The sequence below is a fragment of the Dermacentor albipictus genome, unplaced genomic scaffold, assembly GCF_038994185.2.
Source record: "Dermacentor albipictus isolate Rhodes 1998 colony unplaced genomic scaffold, USDA_Dalb.pri_finalv2 scaffold_50, whole genome shotgun sequence".
NCBI lineage: Eukaryota > Metazoa > Arthropoda > Arachnida > Ixodida > Ixodidae > Dermacentor > Dermacentor albipictus.
Window position 1 is genome coordinate 297,887 of NW_027225604.1, and position 19,859 is coordinate 317,745.

The 19,859-nt window shown below is 44.0% G+C and overlaps 1 protein-coding gene across 1 annotated transcript in view; it reads left to right on the forward strand.

Moving 5' to 3' along the window:
• The window catches only part of LOC139052987 (rap guanine nucleotide exchange factor 4-like), a gene marked incomplete at its 3' end in the record, with an annotated part of 571,300 nt that overhangs the window by 84,716 nt on the left and 466,725 nt on the right, over nt 1–19,859 (forward strand). The window lies entirely within an intron of this gene.

The window sequence follows — 19,859 nt, forward strand, 5'->3', positions numbered from 1 at the left end:
CGCGTAAGTTTGACTAAGCCGAACATGGTGATCTCGTTTCATATAGCTTCTACCAACTAAATGTAATATATTTGTGTGAACGTTTCACTTAGCGGAACCTACAGAGCCCGTAATTACAAGAGTGAACGCACTATACAACCCCTCATTATGACGCATCCCCCTCTGCTTCAATTTCGGCATCCTGATTCATCTGCGGATAAAAGGGAACATTTTCTTTCCTTTCAGTCTCAACCCTCAGCTACCTAGGACTTACCAAAGCAAATTTGTCAAACACTGGTGCTCTTTTTTTCTTTATTAGACATAACGGCGTAAATAAAACTAAGAAGGCCTTAATCTTCACGAGTACAACAAAGGATAGAATGAACAAGACGTATTCGATCCGCATTTGCAAATATAACATTGACTTAATCACGAAACGCAGGAAATATTCAACGTCTTGACTTTGCTACCGGTTCTTCTCAATAGCGAAGTTGCTCTGAAACCAGTTGCCACTAACAAAACCGCAAAGCGCCAACATAAGATCGCATTCTGCAACAAAGTAAATTTATCGTATGAAGCTGTTTAAGTATACTTTCCTTCTTGGATCCTTAACTGAGTAGAACTGCCTGTAGAATACTTGCGGTGTCCTGACTGTGTAGCATTGTTCGAAGGTGTATACAAAGTATGAGCTGACCTGCAAATGAATTAGGATACCTAAAGTACCTATAAAAAATACAAATAAACATTAGAAGGCAGCTGACATCACTCTTCGTGGTCTACGTCCACTTTAGGTTTCTATTCGAGGAACACGAGAGTTCATCTGCGTTAGTTAATACCATCTTTTTACGTTGCACATATGTATCTTTGAGCGATTCCGCAGTATCCTGTTGTACATAAATTGTGGCAAAATGGGCATCCAGCGCCATCTGTGTACGTCAGTGATTTGCTTTGCTTAAAGCCTTTGTACTCTTCCAATACGCATGCTTTTCCTTGCTTTCGATTGAAAAGACAGTTAATGGAAACAAAATTAGCTAAATAATCCAACGGTTACATCTCATCGTCATTCACTGCCATGCAGCGAACTTCAGTGCACTGTCTAGAGTGTCTGCGCTTGTATTATTAACTACATTGGTGCTGCTTTCGTGATTATTATATACGTCGCCTAAGTATACTTCCAGATCTTAAGTTACTAATCATTTTTACTAATCATTTTTACTAACATTTTACTAAGCATCCACGGCGGTTAGCGCATATAGTTACCGGGAAATGTACCCATCTGCTGTCTCGCTGAGTGCGCACGGATGCAGCGTTCTTTTGAAAGTTTTGCTATGTGGAAGCCACAGTGTGAATGACACGCCCGCCAAAGAACACGAAGCACCAAAGTTTGACAGTCACCGGATGGAAGGACGTCACCTGAGGTAAACAGCCTTAATTTTTTACTTCATCGCATTTAAAGGGGAAACAGCGGCTTCAAACAACAGAACAACAAGTGTAAAAAAAATGGGACTGTTTGCGTCACACACTTCTTTCGCCATAGCTCGCTTTCATTCGTCCAGAAAAGCTCTCCCACAAAATACACTGTATGTCAGGGCGTTCGCGCACACTGTACCGTTTATTTGTGTTACTATCGTTATTACTTGAAGTGAAGATAAACGCACCATATAGAGAAAGGATGGCAACTGTCTCGGCTCGAAGCATAACAAGGCCCGTCTGCCTCAAAGAGGAAGGATCGGGAAGGGCCCGAGAGTGGAGGACCGAGGAATCGCGTGCAAGAGGTAAGAGAAAAGAGTGCTTCGACAACAACAACAACAATCTCGACAGGCTTTGTCTCCTGGCAGCGACGGCTGACTGTAGCTGCTTGATCCTGCGTTGTGAGCCTTCGGCGGATGCGTTTCCTAAGCGGTTGCGTCTATACGGGTCGCTCGGTTTCCTTCATTCGGAGGAGCGGACGCGCTATTTTGAGTGAAAATCCTGCAACCGACTTGCCCCTGTTGTTATGTGTCATCAGTCGTCTTCGCGCAAGAGCACCTCTCGTGTAACCGCTGGATTTTCTGTTGAAAGATTCAGTTTTATTCGCCGTCTCATTCGCCTTCTCAAATCATGATCAATTTTCCAGAGTTTTATTTGGGAATAATTTACTCTCTGATTTAATCAATTATTGATTAATAATACAAATATCTATACCGAACAATAACCATATACGCTTGTGTGTGGGTGGGCTTGCGCTAGGGCTAAAGACTAAATTTAGAAAGGATTTGGATTTTTTACTTCCGTCCTTATCTTGCTTAGTTAACATACCAGCATGAACTATTGCTCTGGAAACATTTCAGTTCCCCTTTTATTGTGCGTATAGGTGACTACTTCCACGTGTGTGCCTATATTGAACTTTCGGAGCCTAAAAAAATGCCTTTTTCTGGGCTTTATCCTAGCCTGGTTTGGTTTTAATGTTATAAACTTACAGACAAAGTGGAACTAGGTTTAAGCAAGCCAAGTATTGCCGCAAACGCTTTGCCGATGCGTAATATGTTATTAACAGCTTTGCAGCAGACGACATCATCTCTGTGAGAAAGACTGTAACGGCTCCACGCGACGGTAAACTTCAAGTAGACTTAGCCGACTTAGCCTTCAAGTAGACTTAGCATACTTGTACGCTCACTTGCAATATTTAGCCGACATCATCGAGAAACTTGAATACTTTGGCACAATTCTCACCGGGAATACGGGGCTCAATTAAACGCTCAGGAAAGGTACGGCACAATTCCCAGTTGAGTGGTTGCCGAGTTACTTTGTAACTTGAATCTGTTTCGGACCAAGAAATCCAGGGTTTTTGGTACTGAAAGAACTGTTAATGCTTCTGACCGGCGAAAATTTTGCAATTTACTGGGTCGTTGAATTATCGAATGCTCTGAACTGTAACAATTACGCGTCGCTAACTTCAGAGGATGTTGAACGTTGGTTTTCTTTATACGAAACCGATTCTCAATGAGGGAAGGTGCGACACGAAATCCCGAAAATCTTCAGACGGTGCTTGTTCGTCGCTGCTTTCTCAACATTTCTCTCAGTTATGGCTCGCACTACATTTCAGGTAAATCTTGTAACACACGCAAGTTCCGTCATCACGTTTTATCCAGAAAAATACGAAAAGAATTTCAGAGAACACAGGTTTAGCAGGCTGCGTTCCTAAGTGAACCACAACTAATCTTCATATTATGTGTGTCTCTAGCTATGGCTATGCCGTTTTGCGCTGAACACGAGATCACAGGGCGCATTTCCTGCCGCAACTACCCCAACTTCCATGGGGCTGAAATTCAAAAACGCTACCGGGCACTTAGATTTAGGTGCAGCTAAAAGCGCGCAAGTTGGACTACATTAATCCGTAGCCCTCTGCTACTGTTAACATCTCCTAACATCTCCCAATCTCTTAACAGCGCTGTAGCTTTGGAATGCTGAAGTCAGCGAATGAACGAACGAACTAACTAACTAACCAATAATTAATTAATTAATTAATTAATTAGTGAAAAGCACGTTTTTGTTACAGTTTGCAGCGCTAAACTTTACTGACGTTCATGGAAAACTACGGACTGACACCTTCTGCCGTGACGTCACGGCCCCATAGATGCAGGCTTTCTCTCACCAGGAGTCGTTTGAAGCGGGTTGTGCCAAATTTCCAACATCCCAAATAGGACGTTAGTATTGAAGTGGTTGGAAATTACAGACGCAGTAACGTACTTTCATCTGAGTGCCCATCACAACTTGCCCTTATAAACAGTCCTAATCGTCATTATTACCGGTCAGAACAAAACAAAATCACATTTTGTTTCGTATTAAAGCATTGCAGCGTGATGTTGAAGTAGTTCAGGTCAATAAATTATATGATTAATATTGTAGACATTGTGTATCATCCGTATGACTGTCTTTCTAAAACACATGTATAAAACCTACAGCCTGTTGTAATTTTTCTAACGGTTTTTCTTCATTAGAAATGTTCTATGCAACACGTCCTTGAAAAATATTTGTTTATTTACTGGCTTAATGAGTAATAACGACTATAGCTCGTTGGTACAAAAAAAAAAAGAACGCAAATCATACACTAGCTTTGATCCAATCCGATGAGCAGTACTTCACGTACCGAGTACATGGTCAATTATCGAAATGAGTACATGAAATACCACTGGGCCAAAAATAGATTGTGTCAGCAGTTCGCTTTAGGTCAGGTTATGCGTGCTGCGGTGGATCGTTGGCAAATGAAGAAGGCCACTGTCCCTTGCAAAAGAGCATCATTTGCATTTGTCAAGCGTATAATGCGCCCCATGTTGACGGTTAGAGACAAAATACCGACTACAGTTTGTCGTGTGGTAGCGTCGTTCCATGGCGTGTTATATATTACCGAGCTATCATTCACAGGGTAGAAAGAACAACCGCTCAAAAATTGGCATGCCTACAAAAATTGCGCGCTACGTCACTTTGTGACTCGCACAGGAGAGTCATTTCGCCGCCGTATCGTAAGGTTTCCCGGGGGTGAAAACCGCCGCACTTCCCTTCCCTCTGAGCGGTGTCCCCGCAGTCTTATTGCCTCGCCCGAGACCCACGTCGATGTCGAGACTGTCAGAAGCACGCTCTCCTCCGACACTGAAGCTTGATGTCGTCGACTCACCCTTGTTTCTGTTTTTTTCTCCTATGCGGCTCTACTTCAGCTTGCTTAGTCACCGAGGTAAGAAAACGATAAGCTGAGACGTGTCCGCATTTTTTGTGAAGACGACCCAGTTATGCAGTTTTTACACATGACTGTAGATTATTCGATTGCCGGCGAGCGCCTCCTAGAAATAAATCTGCCGAATGGTACTGCGTGCAGAAATACCGGCCCCGAACATGCACAAGCGCCACTTGTAGATTGCAAACCTAGCACGAACGCTGAAGCAAAGTGCGACTGCACGCTGAGGAAGGAGTCAGAAGAGGAGCAGTTTTGGCGACGACTACATTTTTTCAGTTGAACGATGGCTGGTTACCCTGTTTAGTTACTTGCGACGATGATATGAACGAAATGGACACCCTCGCAACATTCAGAGCTGGGCGACGCGCTTTTAACGAAACATCAGGACAATAGAGACAGTAAAAGCTTCAAGTTGGTGTGAAGCTAATGTTATTAGGGCGAGGAATCACCCCTATAGATCACGTATACTGCCTGTTGACCACATTTCGTGCCGCAAGACTCTTAATACTCGTTTTTTACTCGTAAACTAACTCACATTTCTAGTTATTTCCTTAGAATGTGCTGATTACGCATACACCTGTACACTTTTTTTAGTTTCCCACGTATCCCAAATGCACTTTCACTCTGCTTGCAGAAGTTTTCTTTGAGTGTGCTGAAATTCCGTGACAACGCTAGCAGTTCTTGGAAAATTCCGTCGCTAGAGCCATTAAGTTGGCTTCTACTAAACAAAAAGACGACAGAGCCAAGAGGGTGGGCTGACGTTAATATAACATGAAAAATAGATCAGCAGAATAGTGCTCTCCTTTTGACAGACGCGCGTTGCAAGCCGTCCAACGTGAAAGGGCGAACTCACTGTTGGAACTAAATGCTGCATGAACGTGATGACAGCTTGAGCCCATGATTACCAGCTGAATTTGTTCTGAAGAAGCAAAACTTTCTTCTCACGCACCTAAATATACCATGCATGACAGTACCCTTCCTGAGGAGACTTCACATTGAAGTACGGTTACCTAATCAGGAAAAATAAAGGGCATCGATCTCTGACTCAAAGATGCAGTTTAGCTACACTGTACGACTTCTTACTTACTTCAGCTCCTCCTTCTTATTCCCTCCTTCTGGCTTCGTTTGTCAGTTTAGACGCCGCGTTATTCAACGGCGTTGCGTTAGACAGTAATAAGTCACATACTCAAGCAGGCGTCCCATCGTCTGGAATGCCTCCTTTCACCTCATTTTAGGCCTCAGAGCTCATCGCGGTTCTGTGCGTTTTAACTCCTTCTACACCATGGCGCCTAGCGTGTCACTGATGAATGCGAAAGAAACATTTGCGGGACGTTTTCAATTTTATCCCACGTTCTGTTCCCAGGATGATGATGCAACCTTCATACATCTTCCCCGGTGGCTCGCAGCAAGATGCACGAAAACAACCGCCCAAAAGACGCACACTCAGTTTCATTTGTTCGCGCTTTCAGAACGCCACGCTGGTAAAATTGTGTTGCATGCTCGAGCCACGACTTTTACCCTGCGGCTGAAGTACATAAAGCAATTGTGCTGGGCACCTTTTAAATCATCGTTGTCACACGAAGTCTCTTTCTGGAAAACAATCAAAATGTGGAATGACCGAAACTTTGCAAGAAAGTAGCGATATGCCGTTGTCTGTTTCTAAACACGTTGCAGGCGTTGCTGCAATACCGTGTGCTTACTATTTGTCAGATTCAGGGTATATTTTTTTACATATTTGACTATTTTGAAGAGTATATTGCTTATCAATGTTTAATGTTCTGGCAGGAATCGGTACAGCGTTTAATTAGGCTAATTTTTTCTGCTTTGTGCAATTAATAAGCAGAAGTCTTATTCGCAAAGCTATGCCCTTAAATGAACTGTGTACCACTGGCTAACCACCTTCACTAATTGCAAATTAACAGCCCGTTTCGCGATTGGTTAGCGTTTGCTTTTACGAACTCTTCTATACTTTACACACTGTTTTTGGAACAAGGGGCAAGAGCATGTCGCCTTTGTTTCTCTGGCCCCCCAAAAGATGAGTGCCATATTATTATTAGTGTTTTTCGAGACTTCGTTGCATACAAACTTACTGTTCAAGGACAGCAAGTGCCCTTAATTAGGTGCTCAAGACCAGCTGGTTAGTTCCACTCAACCTCTTGGGTCACTAACTTAAGCCTCGCTCTTATAATGTCGTGTGCGGCATGTGCGGGGCCGAATCATCGTGCTACGATTTCAATAGACGCACGCCTCATTACGTGATTCATCGCGGTGGAGGAACGCTTCCAGAATTCATGACGCTCGACTAACCGTAACCCGTGACGGAACTCATTGCAGCACGGATGGTTAGCTCCGTTTATTATAAGCGCATTATAGCGCGAAGCTTGGCCCGAGAGCGCTGTAGGATGCTGCGGTTGCGTACAGCGGTCCGCATTTTCTTTTATTGCGGTAGCAATTATACGGAAATTCCAGGCGAATATCTGCCGTCGCCGTTGCCCTCGTCGTTAACGTCGCCCTCCCGCCCCTTCCTGTCGCCGTGAAGCTCTGTGTAAAGTTCAAGTGGGATACCATCGCGACCGAGTGCCGTATGCTTCAGGTGCGAGTGAAAGCTTGCGAGAGGGGGCCTATAGAAGCAGGGTGGCTTGATGCGGTGGTGCCCTCTGGCGCTCGCAAAGATAGATAACGGTCAAAGTGGTCACCGGCTTCTCACGCGCGCAGCGGCGGGAGGGAGGAAGGATGTGCCCGAGCTAGGCGGGGGGCGAGACCGAAGTGGTCAGGTTGGCGCACATCTCCTTTTCTATATATACCATTATATATTATTATACCATGGTGGTATAATGACAACTGAATGACGACAGCATAATTACGATAGAGTGACGAAGAAGGATCGGCTTCGTGAGAACGACGAAGACGATATGACGATGATGGCATGACGATAAACGGATGACGTTACTGAAGTGACTACGGTGGTGAAACGATAGCGTGAAGGGGACACCATAACGACAATGCTATAACGATGACATTGGGACAAACAATACATGAGGGCAACTGTATGGCGGTGACACGATGACGATGATGGCGTGACAATAGTGTGATGACAATAGGATGGCGGCGCGTGCATAAGAACAACGGCGTGACGACGAATGTATCCCGAAGCCTGCGTTACGGCGAAGACGTGACCATGATGACATGACGAGAGGCACTGACGATGATGGAACCACCACGACAGCATCACAACGGCGGTACAATAGCGAATGAAAGAGTAATGCATGACGATGACGGCGGGACGATGACGGTATGACGAAAGTCCGACGACAAAGATGGAATGACAATGATACTACGACCACGACGTCATCACGACCACGAGCACATGCCTAGTGGCCTAGGTGTTTGACAACTTGGGTCACTGGGACGGCGTGGAACGCATGATGACGGCGGCGTGACGAGAGTCAGATCGCGAAGCTGGAATAACGATGATGAAAAGGCCACGATGATATCAGGTCCATGAGCACGTACTACCACCTAGTGTCCCGAGGTGGTAAAGACAGCATCGGCTACTGGATGGATTGGTGGATGGATGGATGGATGGATGGATGGATGGATGGATGGATGGATGGATGGATGGATGGATGGATGGATGGATGGATGGATGGATGGACGGATGGATGGATGGATGGATGGATGGACGGACGGACGGACGGACGGACGGACGGATGGACGGATGGACGGATGGATGGATGGATGGATGTATGTATGGATGGATGTATGTATGTATGGATGGATGTATGGATGGATGTATGGATGTATGGATGGATGGATGGATGGATGGATGGATGGATGGACGGACGGACGGACGGACGGACGGACGGACGGACGGACGGACGCTCGCAACTTCAAATACTTTTCAGCAACTCTTGTTAATTGTCCACAGCCCACGGCGCTCCTTCTCCAATTTCTTCAGTTGAACCATGGTGGTTTGTTTCCTACGGCAGGTACAAAGAAATGGCCACCGTGGACCTACAGCGACAAACCTCCGTTTCCATGCATCATAGGGATGCCCCCCCCCCCCCTATTTCTGCTGCCTCGTGTCTCTCAGCTGCACTCAGTTACAGCAGTCCTCAACACTTGCTGGGAGCAACCCCGAGTGCATATTTCGCTAGCACACTTACTGCGACAACGATGTGCTAATGTGCGAAGAAGCCGCGCCAAAACAAAACATTACGCTTTATTGAATATATGCTTGTGCCCAGGATGCTGGCCACCTTATCTTCTGGAGACGTTGTTTACCGACGTTTGGACGAAGACTTTGTGATTATGCAGGTGACTTACCCGCTGAATCAGCACAAGGATCGTGGCGGTCTATTTAACTGGGGTGTGAGGTCACGTCTTGCGGCGACCTTCTACGTATAATTACGTAAACGGTCGCCGCAAGCCGACGGGAGTGAAATGAACGAATGGCGGTGCTTAGCTTTCTGGACGAGTTGTACACTGTGGAATCCAGGCAAAATAATGTGAGCGTGTATTAAAAATAACCTACGGAACCAATATGACGTATGGTGAATGTATACATACTGAGAAAAGAAAAGCTAGCTCATCTTGTGTTACCATTCAACTACATACTTCATGCAGAACATTAGCCTTAGATTTAGCTTGGCGGTCAGGTAGGGTTGTTAGAAGTACGTGATTTTACATCTATATTTGCGGAAGTGGTATAAGATATGAGAATTACTCGAAAAAATGCTGATTAACATGAGAAAAGAAATGAAAAGTAAACAAAGTTTGCATGGTCAGGGACTCCATCGACACCTGTCCTGCAACTTCGAGGTGCGAAGTGCAAATGATGGTTGTCCGGAGCAGAACACCGTCAGATATATATACGGTTTTGTAAGCTCTCCCATCCGCTCTCTAACTCTACCACGCAACCGGCTTACCGCACTTCACATGTATACGCTTTTTTTCACTTTTACATTCCTAATGCTCACGCAATAAAACACAAGTTGCTTATTAAATGATGAGCAAGCACGAAAATAGGCCACCGAAAGACAGGCTACCCCAATCATCAGAAGTAATTTCAAGCGATCAGCGAATATATGAAAAACAAAAAATGAATAAAGTCGGAAAAACTTTAAGAAAGAACAGCTCAGGAATAGAGTATCATTCCACTCCAGCGTAGCCTGCACTACAATACATAAGTGAGCGTACACTCCTATTGCGCGCCGAAATCACCCATTTAGCATTTCGAAAAAAATAATGAGGGGGGGGGAGATAAAAAAAAGAAACACCCGACTCTCAAGATTTAGTCTTGAGGCGCTGAATGGACTAGGTATCACCCCGACGCAATCCCCTCTTTAATTGATTCTCTGCACAGTCTCCCATCCCGACTGCCAATATTGACAAAGAATATACTTCGTCTCGTAATCAGCCTCCTCCTGTTACAAAATATTTTCTCGCGCAATACGGGTATGCTTCTAAATGTGACTTTTTTTTTCGCTGTTTGTCGTCTACTAATTGGACGCGGATGTCGATCCAGCGTTGCTAATTGCCGATGAGAGGAAGCGGAACCGGCAAATCCCCAAACAACCAAAACCTTCGCTCTTGAATGAAACGACCAAGTCAAATAAGCGCATGCGTCGCATACTATGTACCCACTCGAAGAATAATTAATTGCAGAGTGCGCTGTCTGAAAAAATAAAATAAGGATCGGCTTCCTAAAGTTTTCCACCCGGAATATCTTTCGCGGCACTCTAGGTAGTGGCTGAAATGCTAATTGTTTTGTTCACTTGAAAAGCTTATTGAACAGAAAAAAGAAACAGGAATATCCTACATTCAAAAATATATAAATATATTTTAAAAGAAATACCTCTACAATACCACGCTTACTAAAATAAAATGCGTGCGTTTTCTTGCTTTTCCGTGTGTTGGTGTTTCATTAATTAATTAATTATTAAATAAATAATTAATTTATTCATTTATTTATTTTGTTAATCTATATCGTAGCACATTATAGCATTGACGGAACTGTAGGAGTTTAATGGTGTGCACTCTAGAACTTTTGCGCACGAAATGATTATTACTTAGAAAATTGCTGGTGCAACGTTGTTTTAAGAGCTTAGGTCCTAATTACCGATATATTAGGTACAATTTCCGCTTGTATACATATAAAGGGACAAAATATAAGATGGCACAACGACTTCGTTAGAGCCATTTTTATATCTTGCTTTATTATCCGAAAAGATCACATTTAACCAAAATAAAACGCAACAAAACAAGCAAATAAGAGAGTCGACACAATGCGAGGGAAACAGGCTCCTTCGCGCTACTGGGCCGCGGAATAGTAGTTCCCGCATTCAGATTTGATCAGAAAGTAAATACGCACGTGGTCCTCTGAACTTACCGTATGTCAAGAGGAATCTTTAGCTCTAGGGTTCCCATCTACATACATGGCAAATCAGAAATCGTTTTTGTCGCCAACTACTGGAACAAATTTGATTAGGTTTGTCGCATTTAAAAGCACACGTTTATGCCTAGTGGCTTTTGCTAGCAAACTTCCCATGTAGGCCGTCAATTGTTTAACAGATATTGTTGAAAAGCGCAAATATTCTGAAACCAAACTATGAAGTTTACAACTCTCCAACTTGGCAGTAAAAAATGATATCGCAATTCTGGAAATTGCCTCTAATAGTGCATTTCAAATGGGCAAAACTGGTGCATGGCTCTCAATATTTGACTAATATGTGAGTGGGACTTAAGCAAAATCTTTGTAAACAGTGGAACGAAATCACGCAAGGTATAAATTGATAAGTAAAATGTGCCAGCTTTCGATGATCTAAGTGATGAAGTTTGCAGAACTGTGCCATCTGTTCTTGGTGTAGAGCTACAAATTTCTAGGCTTCTTGTTTCTATGAAATCATCTCTGCGTTTTAGATGCATCTGAACACATGGCATCTGAGTTAAGCCTGAGTTATAGCTTCCTCTTAAGAAGTAAGGGTGGTCAGAACTTATCCAGAGCCCCTCACTACTACGTCTATCATGGTCCGCGCGTATCAGTGGGTAGTTAAATTACATAATTATGATTAAAATTTTCATCGGGGTTGAAGAATCAGCACTTCGATCTTGCTTGCTCCGTGGTGATGACACTACCAATGATTTTTCTTCGACTACGATCATCATGAAGTAGCGTTTGCCGTCGAGCCAATGAGCCGGATATCGCACACTGCCATAGATCGCGAAGCCGTACGCCAAAAAAAAGAAAAAAAGAAAAAGAAACACTGCTTGATTTAAGCAGTGGTAAAAAATAAGTCACCATTCGTGGCGCAGCCGGAAAGTGCGGCGAAGAATGGATGAAGCCTTTGCGAAATGCGCGGTTTTAGCTTTGTGCGTGATCTCGCCTCCTTTTATGCCCCGAGGTTCACTATTTCGCTGCTTGCGTACTACGGTGGCCTTCATGGTGCTTGCCCGAACTTGCCCGGAATTTAATTACCTTCCACGGCCCCTCGGTGTCCAACATCGCGGTATATTAAGTAGATGGTGTAAGTATGAAGTAAACTTGTACCTTTTGGGTGAGAAAAATCAACAAAATTAATTGTGCTGCTAAAAGTTGGTGGTTCTGTACTGCCCAATTATGCGTAGTATTTTAATTGAACTTATAAATGAGCGTCCACTTTTTGCTTTCATATGGGTTTCATATGGGTTGCCCACAGTAAAAGCTTCATATACATAGTTTGCAATCGCTTTCATAAGCGTGCTCCGAAAGCCTATTTTACTGCTCCAAAATGCATTTTCATGACTTTTGGAAGAGCTGCTCCGATATGGCTTGGACCAGTAGCATCACTGTAACAGTCAAAAGTGGGATTTGTTGCACAAAACCTACAAATATGAATATTACGAGCACATTAAAGACAACAAACGCACAAAAGTAGAAAGGATGGAAGCGGGTTATACTTACAGAACTCTGTCCGATGTTCCGAACTACCTATAGTACACGTTAGGCAGTTTTGTATATTAGAAAAAAGTGGAGGTGCGTCGGTTGCAAATCGCTGCGTTGGCATGGGGTCGATCAATTTTACGAGTGAAAGAGCACTGTCGGGATTGCTTGCATGTATTTATTATTGGAACTGCCGCCTGAAATGTGTAGTATGTCTCGTCGTCATTGTCACATAGACAAGCCGAAGGTGACGCCTGTGTTATGCGAAGCAGGAAATGTTTTGTGTACGCCGTGCTCTTGGCGAGTTAGTGCCTGGGGGTTTCCTGAAATCTCTAAATCTAACTGGTATTTCAGATAAGGATCCACTTCGTGAAGAACCGATTGCCATAAGTGACTCAACTGCAAGAAAACAGTTTACGCGATTCATCATAACAGTAATGGCACATTCCACAGTTTTGCAGGCTCCATATACCAAACAGCAATTGAGAAATGTCTCAGAAGAAAAGTGTCGTGTGGTTCCTTCTTTTTCTTTTTCTGATGCAATGGCTTCACTCGCAGTCGGGTAGTTTTCTGAAACAGTGACTTGTAAAGCGTGCTTTGCCGCCTAATCACTCTTTCTACAGTGAAGCAAAAACACAGTGAAGGAGAAGTAATAGCGTGTAATAAATAGCACCGGACGGGCAAAAAGGATTCGTTTCCGAAATTGAAATCGACACGTGCATTACGTGTGCTAGAGATAACTAAATAGTCAATTCCAATATAATGAAGTAAAAGAAGAATAGAGGCTCCAATTATCCCCTTGCTGTGCAACTGTAGTAGCGCCGATGGCCAAGAAGACTTATATCATGTGGAACTCAGAATGTACTGCCATACAACGCGTAATTTGCCGTATAGTCACGCGTTCTACTTTCAGCAAAGAATTAAGAAGAAGCACACACACACATGGCAAAGCAGACTGAGCACAATAGTTCTGGTCGTCATGCTTAAGTGTACAAACATTTCCGAACTCTGCATGACTCTTGAGATTGCTCACCATTCGGCGCACAGCTTCGGAACAATTCGTATGAGAAACATGCAACAAACTTTGTTCAACTCGACAACGCCGTCATGTATATGATGACGCCATCAATCAGAACATATATACGGCGGACAGACGGGCAGGCGCTGGAATGAAGAAGACTTGCGCCAGCAGAGCGCCGCACTTCTGTCCGGGCTCTAGTAGGCAGAGACCGCTTGGCGGAGCATTGTCCGAAACTATTTGTGCACACATCAGCGTGAGAGCGCTAGGTATTTGTGGAAAGGTTAGACTAAAAACAAAAATAAAATAACCTGATTTTAAAGGTCACGTAGATCCAAGACATGCCTAACTTGGGTGAATCGAAGGTTTAATTAGGCACGTAATGAACGGTTGCACAACCTATTCTCAAGGCTCGGCCAAGAATGGGTATTAACCCGATGAAGCTTGCCCACTGTGCCTAAAATGGGGCTAACCAAAAGTAAGGAATTAGAGAAAATCAAAGAAGCCGTTCAATTTCTTATGTTATTCTTAAAAGTAGATCCATCAGCTCACATATTAAATGCAGATTTCCTGTCGTGACTTATACATTCATTAGGGAGAACAAGCATGGACTCACATGCAATACATTGTCGGTTGAAATTCCGTACAAGTCGAGCATCCGGTGGCAATTGACCAATTTCTCCTATAGTATGGGGCAGCCCAAATATAAGGAATTTAAGAGAACAAAAAGCAGCCGTTGAACATCAAGCGGCAATTACATTTAAAGAAATCTGTGTTTTGCCTATAACTAGACATTGCATTTAGCTATTTTATTTCGTCGTTTATTTTTTGGCTACGTATAACGGAGTTGCGCTCACCGGCACTACTTGTCGTCTTGCATTCAGTACTAGACATACTGTACCAATCCGTTCAACTCGGAAACAAACACCGCCACAACAAGAAAAACCTGGCGAAGTATGCTTAGGAAGATTCGCTTTATAAAGACTTCAGCGGCGCGACAATGACGACGTAGTGACAAATGGTAAGTTTTAGATATAGAATGATTGCCCGTTTTTCTGCGTTCTTAAAGAAGGAAAATTCCCATATAAGTAAAGGCTTGAAGCTGTGGCGGCCCGGATCTGCACAAGATCATTTTTTTAGGGACGTTACTATGGGCCGCCCCGAATTAATTTCAACCACCTTGTTTTCCTTTTATTTACCATGCACCTTAATCTAAGTAGGCGAGCGTTTATGTATTCCACCCCATCGAAATGGGCCGGGAACCACGCCCACGACCTCGTTCTCAGCATCACAATGCCGCAGCCACTGAGCCACCGTGACTTGTAAAGACTATAGATGTAAACAAGAGCTTTAAACAATTTCGTGGTTAAAGTGCTTCCTCGAAAAACACTGTGTTGCGGAAACTTTGGCATTATCGCTGCTGAAGACCTTCCTTTGGGCCATAGAACCGACAAAGCAAGAGAGTAACCGTTTCGAGGGTTCCGGAGGCATCGTCAGTTTTCGTATGCTACTGTACACCTTACCACTCACGCTTTATGCCCGATATTACAGGCACAGTAGGGAGGAACGATAAACCTGTTTAAACTGACAAAGTATTGTTTTGGTGCTTTATTAGTTTCCTTAGATTGGTGCGGAGAGGTCGATTAGTTGTAGATAAAACTAAGGCCCGACTTGCAGTTCTTCAATTTCGCGTAGAAATCTTGGCGGTGGCATGAAAGCGGGACGTCGCAAACTTTATTTCGTATTTTCGCTGCTGTGTCGGAGTAAAGGTCATCGAAATTTGCCGAGTTCAGCCTTTGGCTCGTTTACAACGGAATATAGTCCATAGTTAGCGATTTAACAAATTACGAGCTTTAAGTTGGCGTAGTAAGCCAATTTTCGTCTTTGTTTTTTTTTTCACCCCGCCAAGATCCGTCTCTCATGACCCGGGTGTCATACTCGCTATTTCAAAAAAAATTTATTAATAGAGCAAATTTATCTTTATCTTTAGTGCTCTTTTACAACAGCACATGTCAACCGACTGCATTAGTTGAGTGTACGCGCACGTACGTATGGATCGTTTTGCGATTGTCGGGACCTAGGCGAACGAACGGGAAGCTATATTACCGCACTTTGGAGACCTTCGTTCGCTTTTCGGGGCCTCCTGATTCGGGCGACGTGCTGGAAAATTGCATGAGCAGACTTACATTTCTTCTCAGGTCACGTTCTCCTTCCAGTCAGCTATGCTATATATATTTTTTAATGTTATTACTATTGTTTTTTTTTTTTGGCGGTGCTGTCTACCTTCCTGCCGTCGCAACACCACTGAGTTGTGCTCTTGTGTTTGTGTACAACTTTGCTTTTCCGGACAGCAAGCGAAGTTTGTTGACATCGCAGTATCTTTTATTTACTTCTAGCTGCAATATTTCAGGGGAAGCATTTGCATAGAGGCTTCGGAGAGCGACTACGCGTAACTCTCATGAAGCGTCCTTCATGCTCACCTGATTCGGCTGGCGTGGAGCGTTTCAATTTTTGGTGTGTAGCTGTCAGTAGGATATTCGTCCTGTTGACAGTGCGCAAGACGTTCTGAAATCGCCGATACGAGGCCTTCTTGCGCCATTCTTGCTTGCTATTCGAACTGTGAAATTTGGCTAAACTCGCTGTTCTTGAACGCATCGTGAATAAATGCCTTCTCGAGATAACACATCAAAGCATGAACTATGAAAAATGTAGTGCTGTCTATAAACGTCGTTTATGTTCACCGTGGTGGGATGACGTCAAGAGTGTGTAGCTTTTGCTGCGTCACCGTTAGGATGAGTCTCTCAGCTTCGTCCCCTTGGCAGCGTGCAGCACGTTTCGAAATTTGAAACACGTGGCATTTGTTCGGCATTCCGCTTAAGTGCAGCGGGTTCTTGATGCTGCGAAATCCGTTTAAGCTGAAGGGCTTTTGAACGAAAAGGTAACCACTTTACTTTCGTCGTATCACGGGCGGCTGGCGATCGATATTGCGAAACTACAAAGTTTAATTATAAGCTGCTGTAGACTATATTAGAAGAAATTCGAATTGACAGAAGCTTCATTTGTGCATTTTCAGTCAGTGGGCGCAACTACATAAATAACTAAATCTTGCTTTGCATTAACGTCTATAATGTCTCCTTTTTTTTTTTGCCACGAAGTCACTGACTGAAAACATATGCACTATGACTATCGGCTGCAGTCATTACGAGCAAAAAAATTATGAAGATCCAACGCACATTTCTGAATCGATGTGAGGTGAAGCTTTCGTGAAGAGGTTAATAAAATACTATAGATTTGCCGATTTGATTATTGCGTCCTTGGCGTTAAAGTAACTGGCACGCATCTCTTCTCTCGCACCCGTACTATACATTGTAACACATGCGGCGATAATAAAAAAGAAGAAAAGTTAGTTGGAGTTCGCACGATAGAAGTAGGCGTGTATTGTGGCCTAATTATTAGAGCATCGGGATGATGTGCTAGGGGAACAAAGTTAGATCCCGCCTTACCACCACCACATTTTTTCTTTTTTTTTTTGAAGGTATGAGGTATTCGATAAGAAAGCAGCAGCACCCAGCAGCCGCGGCCAGGAAAGTTCGAGGTGGTTAGTAAAAAAAAAAAAGCTTCGCTTTAAATTTCGCGTTGCTGACGTGACACAATAAATATAAGATTCACCTCCAGCAGTAATCTGCTGATTGAAGTCAAAGGGAGCTGCAGCTGGCATGCATAATGTTCAATTCACCCGCATCCTAACTATCAGGTTGCGTACACGAATGTGTACGGAGTGGTAGAAAGGGATAACATAGCGTTCCACCACAAAGCAACACAATATGCAGTTCATATTCCCATCGTCACACACAATATGAATGCCTCTACTGGCAACAAGTAAATAAAGGCAGAAAGACGTGAACAGCATCGGGTGGACGTTAAAGAAAGGAAGACGAGGACATTTTCAATTATTGCCTCTACCGCTTGCACCATACACATTATTCTGTGTATAAAGCATGCGCTGCTAACTGTGCCGCAGTGCCCGCGTATCATTTACATGCGGGACGAAGCAATGTATGTTGGTGGTAGTGTGGCCTAGAAGAAGTGTACCGCTCGGACTGGCTATGGTGCGCTGTCTCGATACGTCTCGACGATCGTGCCGCGGAGTCGTGTCCCACAGAGGAGAAGAGCTACGTGGCTAGTGGTAACCAAAGGACACACTGTATGCACACGTGGGGGCGTCTGGGAAAGCGAGGCGAGAGGCGATGACTGGTTGGTGCGCGAGAAGCAAAAATTAAACACACCGATGCATTCTGAGAGGGTGTTCTGCTGAGGAAGTTACTCAGAGCCAGAGTTTTTTTTTTTATGTTCCCATGTTCAAAGTTGCATCATTTGCCTTCTTTTCATAAGCGCTCTGAACTGGTTATTTTGTACTTGCGGCAATAAGATAATCAGGGCTGGGAAAAGACACACTGCAGACGTATCGTGATACAGATACAAGATACAAGCCGATGAGTTTTGTCCCATAGGATATTTGCCATGTGGATATTACGATACTTGGACACATAAGTAAATTCCTCATGATAGCTTCACTCCAGAGGCCGCTGCACACTAACATGTGCTTACGGGCGAATCTGTTGTCTCCAGCTAGGCAAACATCTTTCTTTTGAAATTTATTCTACTGACGCGTACAAACATTCCTCAAAGTTGTAACAGCGAATATCTGCAGTAATCCCGCAACGCTCTAAAGGGCCCACCAGACGTGCAGCGGTTAGCGCAATTACGCTGCGAAAGCAGCAATTTTTTCATGCCGGCTTTATGATCAGTGCGATGCACTGTTTCGCGGTCCATTCATCAAAGAGCCGAGCGTATGATATTAAAACGTGTTCAATCGTATAATTTTATCATTGTGTCACATTAAGCTTCGGTGCGTAATTGGATATTACGCACTGAATAGGTTGCACGTGTTATATGGATATAATGTTTTTAAAGATAAACCAAGTAACGTTGTATAGATTGTTAATAAAGGGAAAAATCAGACATCCACCTGTTCGTAGCATTTGCTACAAAGTAAACCCGTACGGGTTTCTCGAAAGAAAAGCCACAGAGTTTACGAAAAATTCGTCCTGGTCCGTCCAGGACTCGAACCCGGGACCACCGCATGCTTTAGGCGTCAGTAAAACGGCAATAAATATAGCTTGTGGTATGAAGGTACTTAAAAACAGGCACACTAGAAAATTAAAGGATGCTCATAATCATCGTTATAATCACAAGTGCCTAACTGGTTTGCAGCAATGTTCAAAGTGTGCGTAAGTGAAAGCTGGAGCTCAAGCCGTAGCAGTACCCGCCGCTAATAATGGTCTTGCAAAATGTGCATCTTAATTTCACTTTGTACCGGACAGACGAAGAAACTATAGAATATGTAGCAGCAGACAATGTTCGCTTTAAGATAGCCTACCGAATATCATTGGAAGCCCTCAGAGTTTCCGGTTGGAGCTTCCAGAAGATAGACACGGAAACGGGTGCCGGAGATCTCTGCGATCACCCACATTCGGCAACAGACTCCTCTTTCTCATTCTTGTCAAGGGGCATTGAAATAAATCTTTGTAAAACGTCTGTAACCTTTTAAAAGCATTCACTCACGCTGTAGAAAATGCACAAATGTGCCACGAAACAAACCAGCAGATTTTACAAAATCGAACGCGTTGACAGCGGCAGAAAATCCGAGACTGCGAAACTGCTCAGTGGGTATTGGGGCGACGGAGCGGAAGGCAGCCACAGAACCATATCGAACGCCAGCGAGTAAAACCAAAGTTGAAAAGGTTTGTGGTATTTCAAAACGCTGCGTCGCTGCTGCTCGAACCCATATGAGGGTAGATGATTCTCTGACCGGGGTGATTTAAAAGAAAATTTTCCCATTACGATTACTCGTTTATAGCGTCTGCAAATATCACAGAAAGTATTTAGCGCGTTCTGTAAATTTCAAGGCAGCCGCAAAGCGATGAATAATTGTCTAGAGACGACGACGAAGTGTCTTTTGATACAGCGCTGTTCTTTCTAGCTCCGGGTTATTTCTGTGAAAACCTAAGTTCATCCGCTGGCCCTCGCTCCCTGCTCAGTCGTAATGGAAGTGGACGACCCCGCACGTCTGCCGGCGACGGCGGCGTCAGCGGCGGCCGCCTCCAGTAAGCGGATCGGTCAGCAGAGCGACACTGACAGCGAGGACACCCATGTCTACTCTCTCAGCA